Source organism: Amia ocellicauda, chromosome 10 (genome assembly GCF_036373705.1).
Source record: "Amia ocellicauda isolate fAmiCal2 chromosome 10, fAmiCal2.hap1, whole genome shotgun sequence".
Classification (NCBI taxonomy): Eukaryota; Metazoa; Chordata; class Actinopteri; order Amiiformes; family Amiidae; genus Amia; species Amia ocellicauda.
In genome coordinates this window covers 20,269,583-20,295,467 of record NC_089859.1, presented here as the reverse complement: position 1 = coordinate 20,295,467, position 25,885 = coordinate 20,269,583, and the positions used below count along the sequence as shown (strand labels likewise).

The 25,885-nt window shown below is 45.6% G+C and overlaps 1 protein-coding gene across 4 annotated transcripts in view; it reads right to left on the bottom strand.

Annotated features, from left to right (window-relative positions):
- The window catches only part of cdk14 (cyclin dependent kinase 14), a 115,324-nt gene continuing 89,439 nt past the window's right edge, over window positions 1-25,885 (bottom strand). For 3 of the 4 annotated variants that reach the window (XM_066715440.1, XM_066715443.1, XM_066715442.1), the window contains one exon: window positions 1-3,184. The gene's annotated coding sequence lies outside the window, so the exon portion shown is untranslated. The remainder of the gene's footprint in view (window positions 3,185-25,885) is intronic. The other variant, XM_066715441.1, reaches the window with a different exon arrangement.

The following is a 25,885-nucleotide window of genomic DNA, read 5'->3' as shown; positions in this document are numbered from 1 at the left end:
TGAACTGATCCGAGGCATTAATACATTTTATTTTAGGTAACAGTAAACAACAGTTACAGAAGGACATTACATCTTCCATAAGTACATGACATATAGGTTGTAACAAATAATGCAACACTTATTCTATTGTACTAAGATCAGGGAGTTTATAAAGTGACTTGGGTTTCGCACTGCATTCAGGGTGTCTATGTTCCGACCGCCTGCCGGAGGAATGCGTCTCAGTGCGTCATACAAAACACAACACACGCCAGTGAAGCTTTTTTTGGTGTTTTTGTTTTTTTACAGATCGTTTAAAATACTAGTTTCAAATGCAAATTCAGTGTTATACACAGCAGGGATGCATGTTTCAGATCAACGCCTTTCCCAGTGTCAAAGTTTATGCCTCTAAAGAAAATAAAATAAAAATAGAGACGTTCTCTCATGTTGTAAAGAGCCAAAGGGACATTCATGACCCAAAATGCAATGTATTTTAAGCATCACTATTACAATTGTATGAGGATCTTTCTTTACCCCATTATATACAGCCTAAACAGCTTATAATAAAGGTGTTATAAAATGATTAAATATTCACAGATGAACGTAAGTATACATGGATAACATTTATTACTGACTGCACATTCCAATACATGTGTCCAATATAACAAACCTAAACCACAGGCGGGACCGCTGTCCAATGGGTCGGTCTAAGTCGCTTGGCTTCTCTATTTCTCGCACAGAGACGAAGCCGGAGCCGCTAACCGCTCTGTAAGTGATGGGATCGGCGCTCGGCCTCTTCACTCAGGTTTCCTTCATTCAACGTTCCTTTCGAAGGGAGACGTTTGAAAACATTCAAGTTCGAAGGATCATAGTGGCTTCAGTGCTCAGCGAATCAGCACAGGGCTCGTTAAAACACCGTCCATGTGTGGGCAGAATTGCAGCTACTAAATATAAGCGAAAGGAGAAGAAAGCTATCATTAAAAAGCGTGCGAATGTATAAAAATAGGCCTCCAGCTGCCGAAAGGGCCAGACGTGGCTTTAAAGCCGTGAAGCGCGGGTCTGTCTTAAAAGCCGATTCCTCTTAATAACACATTCAGACAGTTAAACAACGTTTTCTTTGCTCTTTCGGTCTGGATTTCTGCACAAACGGAACGACGCTGAAATGCAACAGAATCGGTTCTGGGTAAAGTTCATTACTCTGTATATTCTGCGCCCACAGAAGATCACACGTTCCTCAGACGTGCGTGTCGCTCACGGCGGTGAGGCCGAGCCGGGCCGATCTGAGCGACACGGTCGATGGCTGGAATGTACAGCAAAGATTTAAAAGTGCATTTATAACGGAGAAACTCAGACGACCCGCTTTTATTTGCCTTTCATCATCATCATTATTATTATATAAAACTCACATAATACAGCAAAAATCATACAGCCAAAAATAATTATAGTCGCCAAATGCTTTGAAATGCATTCCATGTTCATAGAAATATCATGTAGTTTGTCTTCGTCTAACGCAAAAGCACGACGGCCTGCACTGAGAGTGACACACTGGAGTCCTGTACACTGTTATTGATCGACTGATTGATTGATTGATTGATTGATGTGTTGTGTATTACAGGTAGTGCACCACGGGGCAGCGACTGCGCTTTCTGCACTGGCGGACTGGACCTTGGGTGGCAAGAAAGGAGCACATCCAGGGTGCTTTGGCCGAGCCCTGGCAGCAGGAGCGGTTTATTTCCCCCCCTCCTGACTGGGCTGGGGTGGGGGGAATTTTTCCATCTCCCATCAGTCCAGACCAGTTGCCCCTCAGCTTGGGATGGGGATTCTGACCCGGACCGAGGGGACCGACGTAAAGGGGGCTCAGGGAGGGTAGCTGCGTTCCCTCAATTCAGACCAGCATGTACGCTGTGTGTAAATCTGGTCCCAGACGACACAGTGCAAAAGCAGGACTGAGCGCCCCAGTGTGTCAGTGAAGGGGAAGCGGCTCAGAGCTGTGATTTGATCACAGACACTACCGCTCATATGAGCGAACGCCACAGACTGTACACCCCAGCATCTGCTGAGGGGAGTCTGGGGGACCGTAACGGGCAGGGGGGTCTCGGCCTGCGCGATCCTGCTCTCTGCATGCATCCAGGGCTCGGCATGAACACGAGCACAGGAGCGGAAACGGCACAGACAGGGCGCGGTGTGGGACGGGGCGTGGGACGGAACCGCTGCCGCAGTGTGGGGGGGCTCAGTGCAGCTCTCTATCCCACAGCAGGGACCCGCCCCCAAGACTGACAGAGAAAGGGTTACTACAGCATCCCAGACTGGGGTGTCGGTGGAAAATCAGTGTCAGTCTTCGTTTCAGTCATAGTCCAATGAAGGCATCCTATTCATGCCTGACCCACGTGTGTGAGCGACAGGGCTGCCAGCATGTGTGTTGTGTATTGCCATGAAGAGTTTAGTTTTCAACGCACCCATATCGAATGCGTGTGCAGCGAGAACACACTGCCATCTCACAAATATTGCTGATAGAAACGCATGTGCTTGTTCTGTTATTTTAATATCTGAAGTGCAACTGTGTGACAACATCGCTCTGTCGTCCCCTGGGGGACCACACCCCCCCGACAACGGCGTCGGGGCGACTGCTGCCCAGAGAGTGCGATTGCTTGGATTCCTATTTGAAATATAAAATACAATATTATTGCATTGATCGTACTGTACAGAGCTATCAAAGATACGCATTAATCCCAACTTGACCACTTTCTGGTCCTTCAGAAGAGAGGGAAAAAGGAAAATGGCAAGACGCATAATGCGCTGCGTTTCAGTCACAGTGGGTGGTTTCATGTAAAAGCATTATTTATGACATTTTACTACATGAATGCACTTGCTCATGAAGTGACGACTCGTTAAAAAAAAAAAAAAAAAAAAAAAGCATGTTCATATACACCAATTTTCTCTCTTTTTTTTCTGGAACGGTATATTCCCTTTAAGAGGAAACAAACATTACCCCCAGGCAATTAAAAACGTGAGGTTCCCCCCCCACACATGAGGGCTGGACTGCAGACATCAAAGTTCAGGTCAGGGAACACAGAGGAGAGGAGGGGAGGCATGCCACCGAAAAACTTTATTTGAACCAGAAAAAGAAGGAAAAAAAAAAAGAAGTTTCCGTTCAGTTATTTTCTCCTCATTTCATTGGTTTCTTCTGCAGATTGTTGACAGTTTCTACCTGAAACAGAAAAAGAGAAAGCGATTTAACTTGGGATCAAACACTTCTGATGATGTTGGTGAGAAAACATTTCTAGAAAGTGACGCCATTTCTGTGATGAGTCTGTAAAGTTCGTTCCTGTGACAAACCCTCACACCAACCGGCTGAGAAGGGGGTCGTCGCATTCAATATTGAACATAAACCCACCCATGCAAAAATAAACCCAAATGGCGTGCTTTTCAAACCCATTTGGAATGGCTGGAACGGCTTCTTGTGTGTCACTGCGGACCAACAGTATCTGTCATAACCAGAGGAGCTTTTCCAGATCAGCAGGGACACACGCACCCGGGGACACAAATGGAAATTGGGCTTCAAGGCATTCAAGACAGAAAACAGGAGACACTTCTTCACACAGAGAGGCGTCACAATCTGAACAAACTCCCCAGCGATGCGGCTGAAGAGACAATTTGGGAACATTCAAAAACAGACTGGATAGGATCCTTGGATCACTTAGTTATTAATCGACACCAAACGAGCACGAAGGGGCGAATGGCCTCCTCTTGACTGGAAACTTTCTTATGTTCTCATAATTAATGTTTTGATTTTGCCAAAATTTAATGAATTGCAATAATTGTCACAATGCTTCATTAGGAAAGCCAGAACTGACACAATGCAGGCAGTTTTGCTTAAGCAGTGAGCAACATCATTAACCTCTTCCTCTCTTTTAAAACAGTGAAATACCTGGGCTTTCCGTTCGCTCTGAAGCTCAGTGTCTGCTTGGGGTTGGTGTGTTCTGTCACGTTCAAGGATGGTTAAGTTATAGTAATAAAAAATAATAATTTAATCGTCAGTCTATAGATGCTTGTGTTGCCGTTTCCAGTAACACAAGTGTAACAGTTTGGGTGGCTGAACGATTATGTTTGATTCCTCAACACCTCCCTTCAAAGGCAGAAATGACTCACAGAGGAAAAAATGTCTTATGAAATATGTCATTATCATAATTGTGCCTAAATTGTCTACATGCTAGTCTTGTCCTGAACTGTTCAGCTTGAGCTCCAAACAATAGCCAACACTCGATTCTGTCTCAGGAAACTGTCAATGGGATGTACAGGAATGTAGTCGTTGTCTGAGAACAGAATCTGTGGTTTGAGAATAAAGACAGCGGTTTGTCTCTGAGCAGAAATTACGAACCTGAACACAACTATAGTCACAGGCATTTTGTTGGCTTGCTTTGCTAATCTCTAGAAAAGACACAAATCCAATGCCACTCTTACACCTCCATCAAGATAAACAAACCGCTTAAACACATTCACTCCCTCTGCAGCCACACAGACGGGTCAGAGACGGCAGTCAGCACAAGTGCGCCTGTGAACTCCTGGTCTGGTTAAGAAAATGAATAAAGTCAAGCATATCCTAGTTCCGGCTGGAATATCATTTCTTAATCTCTTTTTGAATATTCTTTCCTGAGGTGACCACACTGATGAATAATGTATTTCTTGCTGCAGTTTTTTTTTTCCCCCCCGACTAAATCTTCCAACCCTGGCTTTGGAAATCTGTTCCCAGTGGAAGAGTGGCTCAACACGCCAAGCATGTAAAAATCGCACAAAGACACTTGTGTGCACACCTCCAGCGCCATCAGGGTTTCATCTTGAGCACGGCCTGATGCTGGACCTTCCCCGCCACCGGTAAACGGGCCGGTGGATAAAAGCTCCTGCACTCCTGCTCTCACCGACTCCTGTTAAAGCCGCCGATTCGTTTCGGCCACAGACGTTGCTGCTAATTAAAGCTCTTGCATTCAAAGCGCTGTGTCCTTGCAGTTCGACAGAGGAAGAGAAGCTGCTGAATAATTAATCTGACCATTAAATAATCTTTTCCCCACGTGGTTCGTGTTCAGACTCAATATGTTCATGCTTCGATTTTTTTTTTCCTTTTCCCTTCCCCCCCCTCTTCCTCTCCTCCACTGGCTCGCTGCGGTGCCACGTGACGGAGGAAGGATGAGAGGAGAGCAGAAGCAGGATCCCTGCTGGGCAGGTGAGCGACCCGTGGGGAAGATCCCTGACTGCGCACGCTCCCGCGCACACCAGAGGCCCGGGCCCATTGATTTGCTCGTGTTAAACCCGCCACCAGCCGGGCTCCGGAGACTAATTAGGCCAAGCGCTGTCTGCTCAGGCACCCCATTGACACCTAATTTGCTCAGCCGGGGCCTGGGGGGAGCCCGCATTATCGGTACAGCTGTACTCTGTATTATGCATCTCAGATGTGAGGTGTACAGGAGCCGTTAGTATTCAGGGGTGGAAACGCACACAAGACTGCGCTGCTAAATAAGGACGGGCTGGTGGTGGAAAGGGAAAGGGAAAGTTCACTTGACATCCTATTTCTACCAAGCTCTGTGACTGAGGTTTTAAAGATAAACACACACACACGCAAACACAATAGTCCATGTTTCTTCACACACAAACCACTCATAAATTAAAGACAGCTTCATCATTTGTATCTTTTGTTCTGAGTCACATACTAGTCAGGCTTTGATTATATTTTGTATTGTTTAATCCGATGGAAAAAAAATGTAATTTCCTCATTGAAATTATAACAATGAAATTATATAATATGCAATTTAATGTTCTTTTATTTGTTTCTGGAAGTGGAGTAGATGATTCATCTCTTAGAAACTTATTTAAAACATAAGAAATCGCAGAGTTGCATGTGAAGGTTTTTCGGAGAGGGGGTGCCGAAGCGAAGTTAACACCGTGGGTCCCAAATATGCGTTTCCACCACAGCAGCGGAAAGACGGGTTGCTCAGGGGCGCGCCGACCGAGAAGCGGCTCCGCAAGTATAAACAAAACAAAACAAACACACAAAACAGCACCGGATTCTTCTGTCAGTTTCCACGGGTAAAACAGAAAAGAAGAAAGGAGGATTTACAGCTCAAGGGCCAGCCGCGGTACAGTATCTCACACTGAGAGAGTCAACAATGGAATTTGTTGTTCCAGGGGCCGGCCTGAGCAGGAACAGATGTGGGCTTCTGCTTCGACGCCATCAAAGACAGACCCGCACCACGGCCCAGATGGAGCCCACGGGTGGGAGAGTGGGAGGACCGGGGTGTGGCACAGCCAGTGTGGACAGCTGCTCTCCACGGCACAACGGCACACGGAGAGTGAACCACCGCACCGAGACCTCGCTACAGAGACACCGCGAGGAGCCCAGCGCTCGGTCCGGGTGCGACAGAAAAGCACAGCACGGAGCAGGCCGGTCTTGCGTTCGTGGGCACCTTGGACAGGGATTTCTCTGGGGCTGCTTTGTGCAATCGGCATTTCATTGAAAATATGACAGACGTCCACCCCTGTACAAGTACACATCTTTCAAAACATACTATTGTTTACATTTTAATTATCACCTCCATAAACGAGAGAGAGAGAGAGAGAGAGACCTTGTCCTCAGGGAGTTACCGTATTCAATGAGAGACATTCGCACAGAAAAGGAACGGACTAGGATTTATTGATTAAGTAGTAGTAGATATTCTGTATTAATATAAGTTAACCAAAAGTAGCTTGCACACTGAAAGTATCAAAACCCTCTTTTTCAGGAGGTTTCTATTGATCGACACACTTGCAATGAAATACTGCAGCGCTTGTCCCATGACTGCAGATGCTTTCAGATTCTTTTCAGCCTTCGATGACCTAAACGGGGTCACGGCCTTTTGCCCGTCCTCTGCCACCGAGCCGTCATCGCGCCCCTCGCCAGCGAGGGACTTAAACACAGCTGTGATTCAGCATCGCACTCTGCATTTTCCTGGCTGAGCGCTGTCACTCAGCCTGCCGGTGCCGAGCCCTCTGGGTGGCGTGCCTCGCGTTGTCGGATTTTGTTTTCACACACGAACGCGGCGATGAAGCGACGCTGGCCGGGGCTGCCAAGGCTGTTTTGTTTCCCTGTTTTAAGGGCTGCCATTCAAAGGAGCCGCAGTGAAATATTCCAGCCTGAGTCCTGCCATTGCCAGGGTCACCGCGGCTTTCCCTGGTGCGGTCACACACGCCGCTCTCTCGCTCTGTTATTATTACTGTTAGTGTTGTTTCTGTCACACACAATATGTATGTATGTTTTGTAATGTTCTTCCAATTAATTTTGATCAGCAGCAGTGCTTTCAAATGTATGACACCAGTTATATTTTAATCTTATTAGCTGTATTCAATATTTATTCAAGACACATTTCCAAGGTAAAAAAACAACAACCGCAATAACAACAACAAATACTCAACTTGATTCCTTTAACTTCCATATCCTTGAGACTGAGGATTGAGGACAACACCCTCCTTTTCAAATTAATAAAGACTGGACAGTAAACTTAAAACGTCCAATACGAAGGAATGCCTCAACTTCCTGCCATCAATACACTCTCTCGTGTCTTCTACCTGCCTCTGAATTCATCTCTCGACCCCGAAATCATGTAATTCCTTCATTTCCAATAACCCCTCCAAGAAGACCCAAGCTAAACAATTCACTGAGCAGGGATATGCTTTACAAGTCCTGTAATTGTTTCTCAGGTGATATTTCACTCTTGGTATCCTGGAGGAATAAACGTGTCAAAAAACCTATGCGTCGGCACATGTTTATTCAGTGTAAAATGGACTTTTATACATGGTCTTAGCATTAAGCCCTTCCTATTATGTGGGTTGTGTATAAATCCAGTTTGTCTCTCCCTCCAGACACGCCTGCCAAAGAAAACACAGCCATAAACGAAGTTAATGAAAACATTCAGCTCTGGGCATACTTTGTACGGATTATTTCTTAATTAAATTTCAGTTTTAATTCAGTGTCTGATTAATTTGATTCTAAATATTAAAGTGAACATGAGAAGTGTAAATGAAAGTAAATTTTATGGTGCCTCGGGTGCTTTATGTTTTTTTGACGATTATGAAAAAAAGCTGCCATCACCTCGTAAGCTTTGAACGTGTGTGTGGCGGAGACAGTCAGTTGAGTGTACAGTAAACGAGTCCCAGTTTCGCACTGTATATATGTAACAACGTAACATTTTCACTAAGACTGGGGTTGCGGGCTGGCAGGACTGGCGCCCCTTTAAGAAAGCGCCCCACCCAACCTGACTAATCCCCCCGCTGCTGGATGGGAAAGTTGTTTTAGCTCATTATCTGTTCGACACAAAGGAATGCGCTACAGGTTCCCCTCCTGGGTTAAAGCTCACGCACGGTGTTAGTGAGGTCAATGCAAAAGTGCCTGTTAGCATAAAGGGCTTTGTAAAAGAATAAAATAAAACAAAACAACACAACACAATAAAGACTCTGCCAGCCCCACGTCCGTTGTTATGAGGGAAAAATCAATCAATCACGTTTTAATCACGTTCTGAAAACTCTTGTAGTTAGATCATTGTGTTTAAAATAATAAAATTGCACATTTTCAGGGCATGAAACCACCAGCTCATTAAAGCGGCATTTCTGAAAGATGTATTGCTGAAATAAAAGCCCTTTTTAATGTGCTCTCGGGCCCCCAGGCCCCTCAGGGCCGCGCTCAACGCAGCCTCTTCACACTCTTGTAAAACCTGACTCGAGCGCAAGCAGAAGCCAAGTGTGGATCCGCGGCCAGTCGCACAAACGCCCTGATGTAGTGAATAACCGCTCTATTACACACATCTCCCCTTCACTGGCATATTGTGTTGACTATGTGCAACACGTTTGGCTGAAGCTCACGTAACTTCATGGAAAAAAATGAGCAAATTCTGCGCCAAAGCCATTTAAAACAACTGCCTGAACACTACGAACATGCAGAACAATCTATCGCTTGTTCGCACACATGTTTTGACATGGATGTAGACACAGGCATCCCTCACTCATCTGTTTAGGATCGGGGTTGCCCCCCCGTACAGCAACGAGACAGTTGTGTTTTGGTTTTTTATGTAACAGGATACATATTATTTCTTATTCTGCTCACTCATTTGGATGTCTAACTGTAGAGATTAGTCACAAAGTCCGATTTCTAGCACTTCATACATCATGACCGTAAAAAATAATCAGCCTCTTACATACAAGACTGCACACCAGCTCAGCCCCGTACGGCGCGCAGGCAACGCCACGGATACATGTGTTCTCCATTTCCTAATGACCTGGCTGTAAAATTTCTCTCATGTCAGCAGTTCTCCGCCCGCTATCACACAGTTGCGCTGCAGCCCGTAACCTCACGGAGGAGGGCCGTCCGCGCACACGTGTTAACTCTCGCCACTCCTGCCCACCTCGCACAATGACCCAGTTCCACATGAATGTGTGCTTAGCGTCTCATGAGTCGTTTACCCACTGGCTTGGTCTCGGGCCATGGTACACACGAGGAACAAACCTGCGGCTGCATTCTAAAGGGCGATAAGCGACATTAAAATCTGGATAAAGTGCAAACGAAGGCATTGCAAACACAGGTGCACATCACAATCGACCGCTCCCCTCGTATCGCAGGAATAGGCGGGAGGTCGAGGGCACGTTTACATTCACACGCGGTTCTGCCCACACGTTCAGCCTTTCCTCCTCTGCAAGGTGTTCCCTTTCTACCCCGTCACGTCTCCTCAAAGACTCCTTCCCCACGGTCCTGTCGTAACATAAGAACATAAGAAAGTGTCCAAACGAGAGGAGGCCATTCGCCCCATTGTGCTCGTTTGGTGTCATTAATAACTAAGTTTCAGCTTCAGCCACATCGCTGGGGAGTTTGTTCAGATTGTGACGCCTCTCTGTGTGAAGAAGTGTCTCCTGTTTTCTGTCTTGAATGCCTTGAAGCCCAATTTCCATTTGTGTCCCCGGGTGCGTGTGTCCCTGCTGATCTGGAAAAGCTCCTCTGGTTTGATGTGGTCGATGCCTTTCATGATTTTGAAGACTTGGATCAAGTCCCCACGTAGTCTCCTCTGTTCCAGGGTGAGAAGGTTCAGTTCCTCAGTCTCTCAGTAGGACATTCCCTTCAGACCTGGAATAAGTCTGGTTGCTCTCCTCTGAACTGCCTCTAGAGCAGTGATTTAACACTAAACTGTGCCGCAGCACTGCCCTGTGTTGTGCAGTCTGCGGGCCTCGTCCACCTGTTCCAGTTTACAGCACACACTCAGCTTGACCTCTCGAATGTGTTGGAAGAAAGCAAAGTCAGACTCTGAAAACATTGAGCATCAGGAGAGAAGACGAAAAACTAAACAGAGTGAAAACTGGTTGCTTTTTTATTTTACGTTTTTGAACGCAGCGCTACAGTGAGTTTGACAGCGGTGCCGTGCTGTAGTAATGATGCGCCTTGCTTGATCTCCCAGCAACTGCACTGCGAAGCCAATGCTTAGGTAGCTGTGCTTATTATTTTGGACATATGGTTTTGTACATGCGGTTGTCAGTAAACATGTCATCTTACAGTGACTCGAGCGCTTCTCTCTGTGGCGAGCAGCAGTCGTTTCAGCAGCTTGGTAACGATTTTAATGAGAGCTCAGGTCAAGACCCTTACAAACCTGGCTAGTGTTAGCAGCACCATGTCCACGGCAGCCAAAGGGACATCCACAATAGACCACTTTGGTCCTGCTGGCGTGTTTTCTTGTTTGTTTGTCTTTCTGTAATAAGAGGTGTGTGTGTCTGTACGTCCCTTCTGTGTGTGTGGGCGCATCGAATTAATTTAATGGGCTCCCAGACTCGTGCTAAAGTCACTACAATACGGCAGCCATTCGCTCCCCTCTGAGGACAGTAAACTACACATTTACCACGCTGTAGATTTATTTTGTCCCCGTTATTTGGTTCACTGCTAATGGAAACGCACAACTGCAAATGATGAAGTCACTCAGAGGAAAGCCATCCATCACGTCTACTGCAGGTATAATGTAGACACGGCTGGTTTCTGCGCTGCACGCGTTGAGTCAGGGTACTTTGGGGAGCGCAAGACTATAGCAGAGCTGTCAGGATGATAATTCAGAGTCGTGGCACTCCTTGGCGAGAAATATTCCCCATATACTGCAAAAGCATTTATTTTAATAATTGATTTTTTTATTTCTCTCTTCATTTTAAATATTTTGAGATCAGAAAACACTGGAGAGTCACAGATAAGAGAAATAACTTTCAAAAGTGTAGCGATACTAAAGAAGTTGGATTTTGTATTTTTTTTAACCCCGAACTCGTGAGACAGCACTATATTTCCTGTGTGAAATTCATTGCATTGTTTTGAGGTGAATTCATGCTGGCCTACGACTGGCACGAGCGCCACTGAGAGGAAGATGATACGAGCAGCTCAGGCAGCAGGAATGTGTGAATTTTCATTACATGCACATGAGTTTGACAGCTCTGGCAAAACTCGAAACTCGTGGATTGAGACTCCAGCGCTTTTCTTGGTGGCGGAAAGGCGGTTAGAAGAACAGATGACGCTGGGTAGATCATGAGCATACTATTAATAATAACAGTCTTGCATTTATATAGCACCTTTCATACCAAGTGATCCCAAAGTGCTTTACAACTGTCAGGGGGACTTGCTTCATTCACCTGATTCACAGCTTTGCAGCCCACCAAGGCCCTCAGAAGAGGCCGAGACCATGAAGGAGGGAAGAAGGGCAGCGGAGTTGAGCCAAAAGGCCACAGGTCTCTGTTGAGGACTGATCGGTGTCACAGCAGCGGGAAACGTCTCTGGATGGGCAGGCAAAGGAGTCCCTGACAGATCGTCAAGTAGGTAAACACAGTCGTCAAGTCATGTGGTCGAAGTCACTAATTACATCACATGCGTATGTGGCTGGAGAACATTCGTGGTGGGCAAGGAGGCCACGGTTACTCGGATGAGTCAAGGCTGAGTCTCCCGCAGCCGGGTGAGCGCTGTTCGTCTGTGCCAAGAGGCGCTGCCGGGGCTGAGTGTGCGGCTCGCGAAACCGAATGTAATTAAAGACAATATTTCTTGGAAGCTGACTGTCTGACTGAGAGCCAGGGTTTTAATGCAGAAGGAATTCTGACGCAGCTTCTGGCCAAGTCCGGCTCCCGGCCCGTTTCCCCCGAAGAGGAAGACCACCAAGGAAGATCCGCATTGGGCCAGAGCAGGCACTTCACAGAGCTGAACAGACTATCATAATAATATTTATATTCATGTCAAAAAACAGTAACGCGTTTGAAGAACAGCAGGTGAACTTAGATAGATGTATGAAATATATCTCATACTCAATGTATGATATAATATGCTTAGTAAAATGCATATTAAACTTAAGTCCACTAGTACAATCCAGGTAGACTCGGCCTCGATTGAATTCCTGATGCCACCAGGAAGACGGGACAATCTCCGTCATCGAGCAACTGCCATCGGACACTGAATTGGACTGTCTGATGCGCAGAAAGGTGATAGATTTGATTGGTTTGGGTCAAAGCATTATTACTAATGAATTCACAGGATTTCCCAGAAGTCTGACATCACAATGAATGACCTGGACACCTGTGACATGAAATCTGCTTTTCTCCTTCCTCCACAAAGAGCGCCGTGTGTGGCTTCAGGGAAAAGCTGTTACTTAGGGAAAGACCATCAGCAATGGTTTACTCGATACATATAAAAAAAAAAAACCTGAATATATATATATAGGAAAAAAAAAACTAGCGAGAAGCTGGTGTCTCCTGGGTGCTACACACAGCTCCAGTGTCGGAGAACTGAGGGCTTTGTTTAAGGCTGCTGTTGAGCGTCTGTGCGGTTTCCTCCACACATGGCCAGCAGCTGTTCATACGCGATCCAGGGTCGAGGAGAAGAGCCCGGCTCCCTCTCCACAACTGCCCTGAGAAACTACTGGTTCAATCAACAGCTCGGGGTCTCTGCAGAGGCACAGGGGTGAGACCCACAGGTCAGGTCCTCAGAGATGCTCACACGCTCAGGACCTGTCCGTCAAACAGCACTCAGAGCAAGCAGCTGGCCAGGACTCCTCTGAGGGCCAGAGAGAGGTTCTGTGTGCGTCTGCGCAGGGGCCCGGTCTGTGTGTGTGCGTGTCTGTGCAGGGGCCAGGTCTGCCGTCATGTCCGTCCACGTGTGCCTCGGGAGCAGAGCTTGTGTGTGTTCAGGGTGACACTGCTGCTGTGCACTTTTATTTGCATCCCACCGGCTACGCATCACGTCTCCCCCAGAGGAAAGGGCGCGCGGCAAGCCAACGGGCGCCGGGAGGACGCCAGACTGAGCTCTGTTGTCTTTGTGATCGAATGTGTCCTTTTAAAGAGTAACCGGGAACCGTGGGTGTCAGATAACCTGGTCGTAGTTTACAGAACAACATCAGAAGGCAGAAAATACCTTCCACGGTCCCCTTTATACTCCCTGGCAAATCTCTCAATTCAAATTAGGTGCCTTTGTGGTTCTGTGCTTTGTTTAGAAAGAGAGAAAAAGCAACAACAACACAAGAATGAATCTGAGCCAATCCAGCCATGCAGGCAGCTTCATTACTTACAATGAACTGAACATGCGCTGCTGTTGCTCAGTGTACAACACATGCGCATTGTTTACTATACACTCGTTCCTTTTCTGTATTTGAATATGGTTTCCACCCGTTTTACACCTCAGACTGGTAAGACACAGGCAGCGTGTTGTCAGGCATGGTTATAAATTGACAGAAATAAAGAGCTCCTCCACATTGCAACACTCACAATTCAAGATTGTTTCAAATTGTATTCTATGAACCCATTAACAACACAACACAGAACTTCCCACTGGACGAGACAACTGCTAATGACGGTCCTCAGAGACCCAGATTGCATTCGGCCAGCTTGCCACTCTGCAGTTCACAGCCGCCTGTCCGAGCCGGGGGGGGGCAGTAACTCACTCTTGACACATCAGCAAGAGCGCCGCACATTGAAGCACGGACGTAAAATCTGACACATGGGAAATAATGAGAGATGCCCTTGAACAGGGTGGTAAACCTGTAAAAAGTGACTCAACCCATTATCATAGAAACCCCCTGGCAGCTCAGCCCGCGGTTGGCGTGTCCTCGGCGCGGCTCCTGTATTCACTTGGTCACGTCCCCAGGGAGGGCAGAGGGAAGGGCTTCTCTATTTGCCTTCTCTCAGTAAACACAGACACAACGCTGCGCTGGGAAAGACAGGGTTTCATTTTCTCACGTTCCACCGCAGCAGAAGAAGCCCTTTCACAAATGAAGTCTGCTAGGCAGGCAAAGTGGCATTTCATGCCCCTGCTGAGATGCGTTCAATCTCCTTTAAATGCTCCCTCATCTCTCCTCACAACCCCTCCAGACCTCTCTGGTCCTCCTGCACCAGAAGACTCACTGTCCCCCACCCTCCCATGACCTTCCCACTGAGGTCAGGACAGAACACACCTGTTCAGACTGTACCTGTAATACAGAAGCCTGACCTCCTGGGATCTCTGATGCACTTTCTGATTAATCTGTGCTTCCTTCTGCTTCAAATTACACACGCAGAGACCATGTTAACCACATGTATACAGGACTTGAACAAGTAGTCCCGCTGTCTGGGACTATAGAGCCAAGTATCAAAAAGCCTGTCGCTGGCCATGTGTCCCTCTGTCCCTCTCGTCTGCTGAACACTGGGCATTCTGGCCCTTCAGGTATGTTTCTGTCAGCAGCTGGGGGGGGGGTTATTCTCACTTGTGGAAACCTTAAACCCCTGTGAAGTGGGGCGGTTTCACACAGAAACATTGTTTCATCGACAGGCTGTCCCCTCCTTGACATAAATCACAAACACACAACAGCATTGTTGTCAATGTGTTTGCAGTGATTGTCGTCCAAGAGCGATTCTCAGAAGCCAAGTTTTATTCTAATATTAAACAATGAAATCTAGATTATCATCAAAAACAGCACAACTTTTAAACCCTTGTCTGGAGTTGTAATTTGATCACTTGCGTCACATTGAACTTTCACAGAATCCAGGTGGAGAAATTAGTTGAATTGCCACTAATGGCTGTAAACGGATTTTTAAGACTTTGTTTAAGCATTTACTATAACAATGTTTAAGTGAGGGAATCAACGCTGGACATATTTAGGCTGTTGGTGCAATAACACTCAGCAGTATTTATTTAATAAAAAGACATACCAGGGCCATAGCAAATGCTAATAATACTGCAGAAAGTAAATGCACTGTTCTGGAAGATCTTATTTTCTGTAATTTGATCCTCATATTCAATACTAGCTTTTTCATAATGAAATTAGAAGGAAATTAGATAAGGTGGCACTGATAAAAAATATATAATACATCTTTAGATGTTGCACTTTGAAAATTACAAAATTTGATTCTGTGTGGATACAGAGATAAAGCAAAGTTAAATATTTAAATATCATTACAATATTTCCAAACCCAAGTCTTTTAACTCTCAAGATGAAGTTATTCTCAACCATGGACTTTTTTCCACCCCTTTCTTTCTTTTTTATAATTTTCCTGCTGTCATTTAGTCAGTCAGTTGTTTTGTCAGTCAGTGTGCCAGTCAGTCAGTCGGTTGGTGCGTCAGTCAGTGAGTGTGTCAGCTCTCTCCAAGCACTCGCCATGTTGCTCAGGAGAGATAATGGCCTCAGCCTCTCGTTTCATCCTCCCTCATCAGTGCCGAGCAACTCTCCACATGGCTGTCAAACCGCGGCGGCAGGGCTGCCGTGTGAACAATGGTAGCTAATCTGTTGCGGGCCGGATCCAGGCGGCACACAGCGCTCGCACGCCTGGAACACCTCAGCTGGGGGGGAAACAAAAACCCAGCAACAATGAAAAACACAGCAAACACACAGAGCGCGCGGCGCAGAGTCTGAAGCTTCCCTGTCAATTAAATCTGACATTTCCCACCACACTGCACACCGCATTCGGGCTTTTATTACTGTATTATCCGCTCGCCTGTGGAAGCGAGGTCCGGATGATCAAGACGAGGCGAAGACTGTTGGCATGAAAACCCCAGGCAGACGAAGGCACCTTATTATTTCACTTTACTGGCTCAGGCAAAAACACAGGTTTGGAAGCGATCACATATTGTTTGTTGTTTAATAATCTTTCATGCCAAACGCAGCTGGTAAAAAGACACAGCTCAGTTTACATTTGTGTCAAACCCACGGAGGAGAAAAAAAATAAAATATATATATATATATATATATATATATTCAGGCTGATCTAAATCAAAACCTGGACGTTCTTTTGCATGGTTATGAAATCCACAGAAGCCGCTGAGATGCCACAGACGCTGATGAATACTGTCACGCTTAGACAGAGGTATTGACAATGATTTTTGTTGTGGTGGTGTGTTGACAGTTTACCTGAAGAAATAAACACCTGAATACCAACTCCCTGTAACTTGGATGTACAACAAATCTGCAGTCATGGTTTCAGAAACACATCACCGTGTCAGTGTGGTGAGCAACACAAATCACACAACGGGAAACGCCAGGATGCCTATTGCTGTGCACTGAATACCTCAGCTGAGCAAGGGACCGAGATGTCTTCATAGAGACCCGACACACAGTCCTGAATATGACAAAACACAGGCAGGATTGTTCAGCCGCTCCACCAGAGCATTGTGGAGGAGAAACACCCCCTGTAGAGAGATAATCACTGCGTATTGATACGGACTGTAATTACGGGCTGCAAACGAAGAAAAATCCATTCATCATCTTTCAAAGAACTGCAGTAAATTAATTTGATGTGTGAAAAAAACCCACAAACAAAACAAAACCAAAAAAAGCTTTCTACTAGTCTTTGTGAAACTCATTTCTCAATATTAAATTTTTTTAAACGCAGAGGATCAGTTCCCAGCTAGGCTACATTTATATGCATTGCAGCAAAAAAAAAAATTAGACGCATACTGCAGGATCTTTTCTGGGTTAACGTCTGTATCGTTTAAAAGTTTTCTTAAATATAGTAAATGGACTAATACATGTGAATAGATGATTTTAGAAGATAAGCATTTCACACAAATATATCACAAGGAAACTGATCCACCTTCAGTCTCTCTCTTTCTTAAGGAACTTCCACCACCGGGATGAAAAACAAGCGAGACTGCGGCCCACTGAGGCAGCTAACCACAGCGGAAGTGGACTGCCCAAGCAGAGGAGAAGAGAGCGAGAGAGAGGGAGATAGTGGAGACCACACAGGCTGCAGATTGTGCGGGGCGGAGGGGGGGAAGGGAGACATGTGTGCTGAGCTTTCATTACCTGTCGGGGAACGACAACACCAGACAGGAAGCGGCTGAAACACGTGTCCTGAGGCGCAGTGCGGAGGACGGGCGGGACGATGGTGTCAAAGTCCGGCACGGCCCCTGTACTCATGCTGCACCATTGGCACGGGCCACAGCCTCCCTCTCGACAGGGGACACCACGTAAACGTGTCACGCTGTACAGCAATCACACGCGCCTAGTGTGAGCCAATGAGATGCTTCGTGGTAAAAATGTTATTTAAAGAAAGGAAATAAAAAGATTCCCTGGCTCATGCTTTTGTCGTCGGACTGCGTGTGTAGTTGCGGTTTCCTGGCCGATATGACATCTGAAAGCTCCCCGGGTTGCCCAAGTGGATGGGAGTGCACAGAAATGCGTCCGAAACAAAAAACAACACAAAAACAAGAGCTTTCCCCCAAAATCACTGGCTTCAAATCGGAGGTTTCCTTTCTTGTGCTTTTCTGGACTATAGTGGCAGCTCTTGCCCAAATAATCATTAATTGATCTTGTTAAGCAACATTACAGACCAATAATGTGTGTTTCTGCATTTTGAAGTGAATCAGTTTATATAACGAGGGGCCACTGTGATGTGAAGGAGGTCTTCGTCTATAAGCCTCCGTCTGATATGGTTTCAGTTTGTGCTTGTACAGTAACTCCTCACATGGTCAGCACATCAGACCCTCTCATAGGATTGCGGTTCTGGCTTCATGCGCCATATTTCACTACTAATTACACTGCTGCCAGAATTACTACAGTAGCAGCAACTAATACATTTTTTAATGCCGAGTCCCCGAGCATTTCTGACCTCTGAGGGGGTGCAGGGACAGAGGAACGAGTCTCGAAAGGTTTTCACAATGAAAAGCACGGGATTCACCGGCCCAATCATTATTATTATAATGTATTTCTCATTCCAGGGCGACTCACAGGTCACATTAGCGATGCAGCGCAGACTCAGTTTCGCAGGTGTGCACCCGACCAGCCTCCGGGAGAGCGTGGAGTCTGGGGTATTAATTAGCTGGGTTAGTGTAACGATTTGGTGCAGGTAATGAATTACAGGAATGAGGAACAGGGAAGGAGGAGTCCAGGAAACAGCAGCATGGAGACATGTTGCATATTTACATGTGTTCAGAGACATTTACACCTGTACTGTACTGCGTGCTGCGGTGCCTCTCGGCAGCCCATCCCCCGGAGAGAGAGAGACAGTTAAAATGTTTGTCCCAGGATGAGTCCACATCCTGCTACGGCTCCCTCACCTGACATGAGTATCTAGGGGCCATTTGTATAGAAAAACATTGTCCTTCTGGTCAAATAATGCATTTCCCTAAATTTCTTTCCCTTAATTTACCTCTCCTGGTTTCCTCCTGATGCTGGTTTGTAAAAGGTCATGCCAGCGGTCTTTTCCTCTCTTCCCTCGGCTCAATCCTCTCCAGCGAGACACCCTGCGAGAGCCAGGCCGGGACAAATGAAGTGTTACAGCACGGAGGCCGGGCTGTGGATCGGGCTGTTATAAACCCCCGTGCCGGGGAATCTGTGCGGTGCAGAAATGTGTATAAAGTGCTTAGTTCCAGCTATTCATTCCACTCTCCCTGCGCTCATTGTGTCCTCTGCGTTACTAATTAAAACCTGCAGCTTCCAGAGCTTCTCTCTTCCCACTTAGCGATCGCCCTCGGAAAGCATCTTCTCCTCAGTATTTATACCACTGGTAGCGTGACCCATAAGCCCCCTCTCTGTGATCCCGTTAGCGGGGAGGATAGTCTGTGTGGTTCCCCTCCTTTCTCTGCTTCCTCTGCTAATCACTCCAGTCGGAGGCATATCCACACTAACAATTAAAGGGGATTTTGGGTCGGAAGACATCTCCTCTAATTGTGTGATTAAGCGCAGTGTCCTCCCTTCGCAGCACGGCTCTTCGCAGGACGTTTAAAAGCTTCCTCAGCCCTGTACTGTATCTTCTCACAACTATTACAGTGTCATGAGTTACACCCTGGCCCTGCAGGATGCAATTAAACAATTAAATGTGTCGATTCCCTCCCAAAAAGTGCACAGGCTGCACTGTAAGATCAGCTGGCGCACACAGTGATGTCCCTGCAGGTGAGACCACCAGCACGCATTTGGGACACAGGGATTAACCCCCCGTCGGACTGTGAGCTCTGTCAGGATCCAGGTCATCTGTGTCACAAGGACCCACTGAATGCATTCGACTGATTTGCTTGTTTGTTTGTTTTATTATTATTATTTGTTTATTTACTATTATTTGTTTATAAAGGCAGTTAAGTCAGAGATAATTAAGTTGCCTGTTACGCTTACACACATACACACACACACGCATTTCTGTTCTGGCAGCTTGCACACCTACGACACAGCCTACCCACCCCCCCGGCCCCCCGGCCCCCAGCAGCTCTTTCTGAGGGGAGCTTGGTAACCCTGACAACCAGGCTACACAACCCCCCCGCTCCTCCAGTCAGGCCTCACAGAGCACAGACTGTGGTTCTTGTTAGCCGACAACGGAGCGTAAAATCACCGCACTTCAGTCTCAGCGCTACGAGTCAATCTATTACTCTCCCCTTCGACTTCTCCCTCTCCTTCCTCTCCCTTTTGTTTGGTTTCACAGGCCGGTACCTCAGGGTCTGCCAGGGGATCGGCTTTTATCTCACTGGTCTGTTCCTATCATTGTGTTTGTTTTGTACTTGCTCTCCGTCCGCGGGGAGTTTTGTCAGTGTAAGACAGACACGTTGCCAGGAGATCATTTTTAAATCATCGCTCCCCACCACTTCCACTGACGGCACCCAAACCGCTGTGTACCAGAGAACCAGAGGAATTTACAGACGATACAGAAGACACAACAAGCCTGCGCTCCCTGCTTCACCACATCCATGTGACTTCTGGACAGAAACTCAGGCTGCAATGAAATAACCACCAATCACTTCAGGAGACTAGACTCAAAAATGTGTGTCATTCCAGTTTACGAATACCTTACTGAGGACATACAGATGCTGTGTTTATATGAATACACAATAAAACCACCCTGAGACTATTACAAATATCCTTATATTGGAGGTGGAGACGTTTTCATGTCTCTGCAGTGTCCTCTGAAAGGAAGTCAATGATTGGTTTCTGCCTTGGACCGAATGAGATTCAACCCGCTCTCTCTCTCTGCAGTAATTATATCACTCCATCCACGGCATTATGCAAACTTTCAAGGCGTCTTTGATTACTCAAGCATAACAAGAGTGAATAATGCGGCCACGGCACGGAAAACACACACATTCGTTCTGAACACAATACAGGGAAGCAGTTTTAATTAAACCTTATCAAGAGATGAATAATGCATAAGCCTAATACCCATTCCTTCAGAATCCATCCTCATCTCCTCGGCTTTGGATGTTGTGCTCAATAATTAGCCTTTGTTTGAGAATTACATTCGTGTAGGTAAAATTTGATTAAGTACAGGATGATATTCCCATTGTACACACAAAAAAGGAAGGAAACAAATGTAATGTCCTTGTTGCCAAAAGAGAGGACTAAAGTAAAGAAGGAAAAAAAAGAAACGATTCCAGTGTGAAAGAGATTTTTTTTTTTTTAAGATGCAAACCAGTGGTGGTGGCGCTCTATTTACCCAACAGAAAAGAAAAGAAAAGAACCATTTAAACAGATATTTCTGATACAGCACCTCACGGTATGTTGTTGCTCTGCTTGGTACACAAATCTGCATTGAAACAATTTAACACTTCTATGGGAACGACATTTACTACAGTGGGGCCTCTGACCAGCACGTTTACCACAGTGGGGTCTGTGACCAGCACGTTTACCACAGTGGGGTTGCCCTGCAGACACACTTTATGAATCCCAGGCTATGTCTGCTTTTTGCTGTGAGCTCTGGAGAATGAAAACCCCCGCAAGTACAGAAGCATCTTAGAGCCGGTGGTTCTCTGCCGATTTTCGGTCTGAATGACTGTGGGGGGGGTTTCCCCTCAGAGAAAGGCTCGGAGGCACAATAACTCCAGGGCAGCGCTGGCTCAATCTGTCAGGGCCGACCTGTCAGGCAGCGGGGCTCGTTGGGGAGAATGGCGCGGCCTGGCGCTCGGTGACCCTCCTGGTGGGAGAGAGCGGCACGCACAGTGCTCGACAAGCAGCGCGACAAAGAGACACATTTAGAGCCCAGAAATTTCAGACACGCTTCTCACTGGGGGGACAGAGAAAGGGAAGAGAGGAAAAAAAAAAAAAAAAAGAAAAAGCCCTGCGAAAGAGCTGGCTACTTCCAGCTGACAAAGTAGAGAAGAATAAATGTGAGCACTGAAGGTTATGCCTAGCAACAAAGCAGCTAATAATATGAATACATTAGAGGCAGCCCCGGTGGAGTTTGAACGCAGCACGGTTTCATTTGCACAGTTGTAATTCCTCTGTGTCGGGCCCTGCAGGCGCCTACACTTTCTCAAAAGATGAAAACCCTTTACATTTTAAATTTCGAGAAGTAACCCTCTGTTAATAAGGAGGAAGAATTAGCTTTGCTTTTATCAAGTCGCAATGTTAGTTCAGAAACCTTTGATTGACTAAGTCGTGCGTGTTTGTTGAAAAGTTTTTTTTGTTTTCTTTTTAAGTGGCTTCTGTGGAGAACAAAACAACTCAAAACACAGGTAAGAAAATAAAGCTGCGCCATCAAAAGTAGTGGGAAGACAAACATTCCCAGGAAATGGAAATCTCTGCGGCTCATAACCAGATCCTTGGGTTTCCGCTCTTATGAAACTGATAAAACTACACAGTCAAGCTCTCTTTGCCAAGTCAAAATACCTGACAGAGACACACGAACGTGTTTCTCCCATGCGATCGGCAAGGAAAAAAACACGGCTCAGAAAACTGTTTATGTACCTGGAAGTAGAAAGAGAAAATAATGTTTGCCAAGTGTTTTTGTTCAGTTCATACCAAAAGGGGAAAAAAAATGACCAAATATTTACACAGTGCCGTATCAAATTAGTTTGATTTTAGTCTTCAGTCTGGATTTAAATACTGGCACCAATCTAAAGCCACTAATATGTTTAGGAAGAGAATAAAAGGGTCAGGGTACCCTCCAGCCCCCCCCGCCCCCCACAGTAAGTCTGTCTTTGGGAAAGGTCATTACTGCTGCCGGAGACACTGCAGTGCTCTCCCATATCTGCAAACTGCTCAATAAACGCAAACCGGCACAAATTCGGGGGGTTACTCGCTGTGTGCTCAGACTGAGCCGTTTTGAAAACCAATCTCTGAGCGCTCAGGCCCGAGCCCATCACAAACAAGCCCGTCTCCTCAGAGTGAGACCGAGGCCGTAGAATCAATTAGCGACTGATACAGTTTGAAACAAAATTGCAGTTTCAGTTCATCAGTTTACTGCATTCTGTCCAATTCAATCAGCTTAAAAGACTTGATTAAGTGATTGATCTTTCATTGTACATGAAGCAAACATGTCCTTTTATATACATGAAGATTCAATATTAAATGTACTGATCTGATATTACAGGTCTTAAGGTATAAAACATATAGAGCCCAACTATTGGCTACAGTTACTCAGTTAAACCTAAGGAGCCCTATGATGCTTTTAAAGTTATTAAAACCTCTCCGCATGACCAACTTGTATTTTAATACCTCAATCTTGTTGTGTGTCTGTGAATCGTCCAAATATATTTTCTCAATCTAGAAATTCAACGCATTAAAGGAGGGGGAAAACAGAGTGAAATACAAGTCGGGTCTAAGAAAAATAAATAAAAATAAACACACAGGCCTCCCCCCCACTATTCCTATTCCTGGACTGAACTAGCCCCCCGGGCAAATGAATAGGCTCCCAGACAGGGCCTTTCTACCACACGTCATCCCCGAACAAAGCCAGGCCGCCGCCGCCGAAATCTGCTTTCTTGGATTAACAATCCGCCCCCCCTCCTCCCGCGCCCCTTCTTTTGGGGGAGAGAGTATGCAAACAGAGCTCAACTCTCTGCGTCTGCGTCTATTCTACATCTGAAGCGGCCCGTCCCACCGTCTGACAGATGGACCGTCCCTCCGATTCAATACCCATCACCGCGCTGACATTCGTATCCTGGGGCCCGCCACATTTTTTTTTTCTAAAAAGAGCTCATTTAGTCATCATTAACTATTCCTCACAAAGTCCCAGAGGAATGGTAATTGTGCTAAAAGCTAACAACTGATGTATTCACGCTGGCTGCATCTTAAACTTTTCTTTCTTTCCTCCAAATCACCAACAGCCTCTGCGGAAGGTTCTCTCCTCTCCTGCGCTCGCTCACTTCCCGATGACATTTCTGGCATAGTCGAGGAATGTAGGACAGACCAGGAATGCACGTACCATTTCGTCCAGGTGCCACCAGGCCAGAGCAGCCGATGGGCGAGAGCGGCATCGTGTGCTGCCCCACACCTCGCCCAGATGCGGGCATCGCCTGGAAGCCATCATCGCACTTTTGTTTTTCCCCGTCCAAAAACAAACGAGTGAGAATTTAATTGCCATCGCATATTTTAAATTAAACAAATATAGACGGATGCACTCTGAGGGATTTTGAAGCTGTTCTAGCAAAACTTGGCTCAATAACAGAAGATGCAATTCCTTAGAAATAAGGGTAGAGAAAATTTAAAAAAAAAAATCCATAATCGTTGCTCATTAGACAAGCCCATATGCTGTGAGAGTGGATGTGTGGGCCGGCGTTTTTATTTTAAGCATGCTGAACGCATATTTCCATATTAGTTCTGTGCGAGCGTTTTCCTCCTTGATTATGTGTGTTTAATTTGGATATTTCTGTCAAGCTTTAAACATTAATGTTAAAGTTAAACATTTCTCCTTTCTTCCTCCTCAGGCTCTTCAATTCAGCAGGACTGGGAAGTACAATTTGATACCACAACGGGCCCAGGCCGCCGAGCACAGTCATAATTAGCAATTTTACAAATAATAAGAAAATAATGACTACGCTTTATACTGCGTCCAGCTCTGTTTCTGCTGAGGGATTAAGCCATCTGTCTGTGTAATGATTGAAAGGGTCTAATCCTCCACTGGAGCTGTGCACTTAAAAAATCTGCAATTGTCAGACGTTTCCCCATCCAATAAGTTAACTTATTAATCATCATTATGTTTAAGAGGAAAATCAAGAGCTACTGTGTCCGGCGAATTAACTGCTGGGGTTTCACGGCAAAATCAGGAACAGAAACAACTCCCAGATATAATTGCGAGGTTTAGCCTTTGATTTATTTTTCTGTTTAATATGTTTATAAGTTTATATTCCGTGGGGCGTGCAGAGTAAATTAAAATTACAGGGTAAAAATAGCACAAGCAACACAGCGCAGGTAAAGTGGTGCGATCAAGCCGCCGGAAGATCTGACTGCAATCTTCCTCCCTATTTTAAGTCAAAGTCATTTCACAGCTCTCTCATCAGCCATTCGGAACAGGTTCTCTCCACTCTTTCGGTTTTGTAGACCGATTCAAGTTACATCTGCTGTGCCTACAGATCAGGGAAATGTGCAAAACTAGGTTATTAAAAAGTAAACTTATCAAAAACACTTTCCCTACCTTCACCATTTCCGCGGCGTATGTTAAAGATTTTGGCGTACTCAATAATTTATCAAAAGAAAAGAGAAAAAGCCAATACTTCAGCTGCATCTCCTTCAAATCTGAATTAACCAATATATGATATTCTGTATCCTGGCCTTAAAAAAAGCTGATGGACTGGTTAATAAATATGCCCGTACGGAAAACTCACATATTTATATGTTTATATATTTATATTGTATTCTAAATATATTACAAATATATCAAAACTATATATAGTGTGTATGCACATATTGTACATTCCATATGGGTTTTTATATATATATATATATATATGTGTGTGTATATACATATACACACACACACAATATATATACACAACCCACACATAATTATCAACACAACACAGTCACGCAGAGAGCAGCAAATTAAAACAGTGTCGAGAGTTTAACAGGCTTTCAGAAATGCATTGTACAACCTGTGCTAATGAAACAAGAGCTGCGAAAGCCTATAATTACCGAGAGAGAGAGAGAGAGAGAGAGAGAGAAGAAGGGAGAGGGAGAGACATTCATACAACTGCAAGAGCTCTGTAAGGAGATTATGCTAATTCAAGCTCATTCATAGTCAAACCTCCTCCACACATGTCAGAAGGACGGCATTTGTCCCCTCTAGTGATAAACAAATTATACATGAAATCAATTCCTTTTCACAATAATTTTCCCTATTGGGCATTATCTTTCCTCCCCTGCTCCCTCCAGTTAAGCTCGCATCCTGTAGCTTGCTAATGAGCTGGGGGACTCTTGTTTCGCAGGGCACCACCTGCCTAGAAGTCATGACACATCCCATTTCGAATGCTGCGAGCATTTCTCGACAGCTCCTGCTAACTATCCTTCTTGACCTACAGAAAGAGGAACTCATCAGATCGAATCCTCCAACCCGTCAATCACCGGCGCGGAGAGATCTTCACAGTCACTCCCAAGGCTAAAAGGAAAGAAAGAAAGAAAGAAAGAAAGAAAGAAAAGAAAGAAAGGAGGGGGAATATATATATATATATATATATATATATATATATATATATATATATATATATATATGTGTGTGTGAATATATC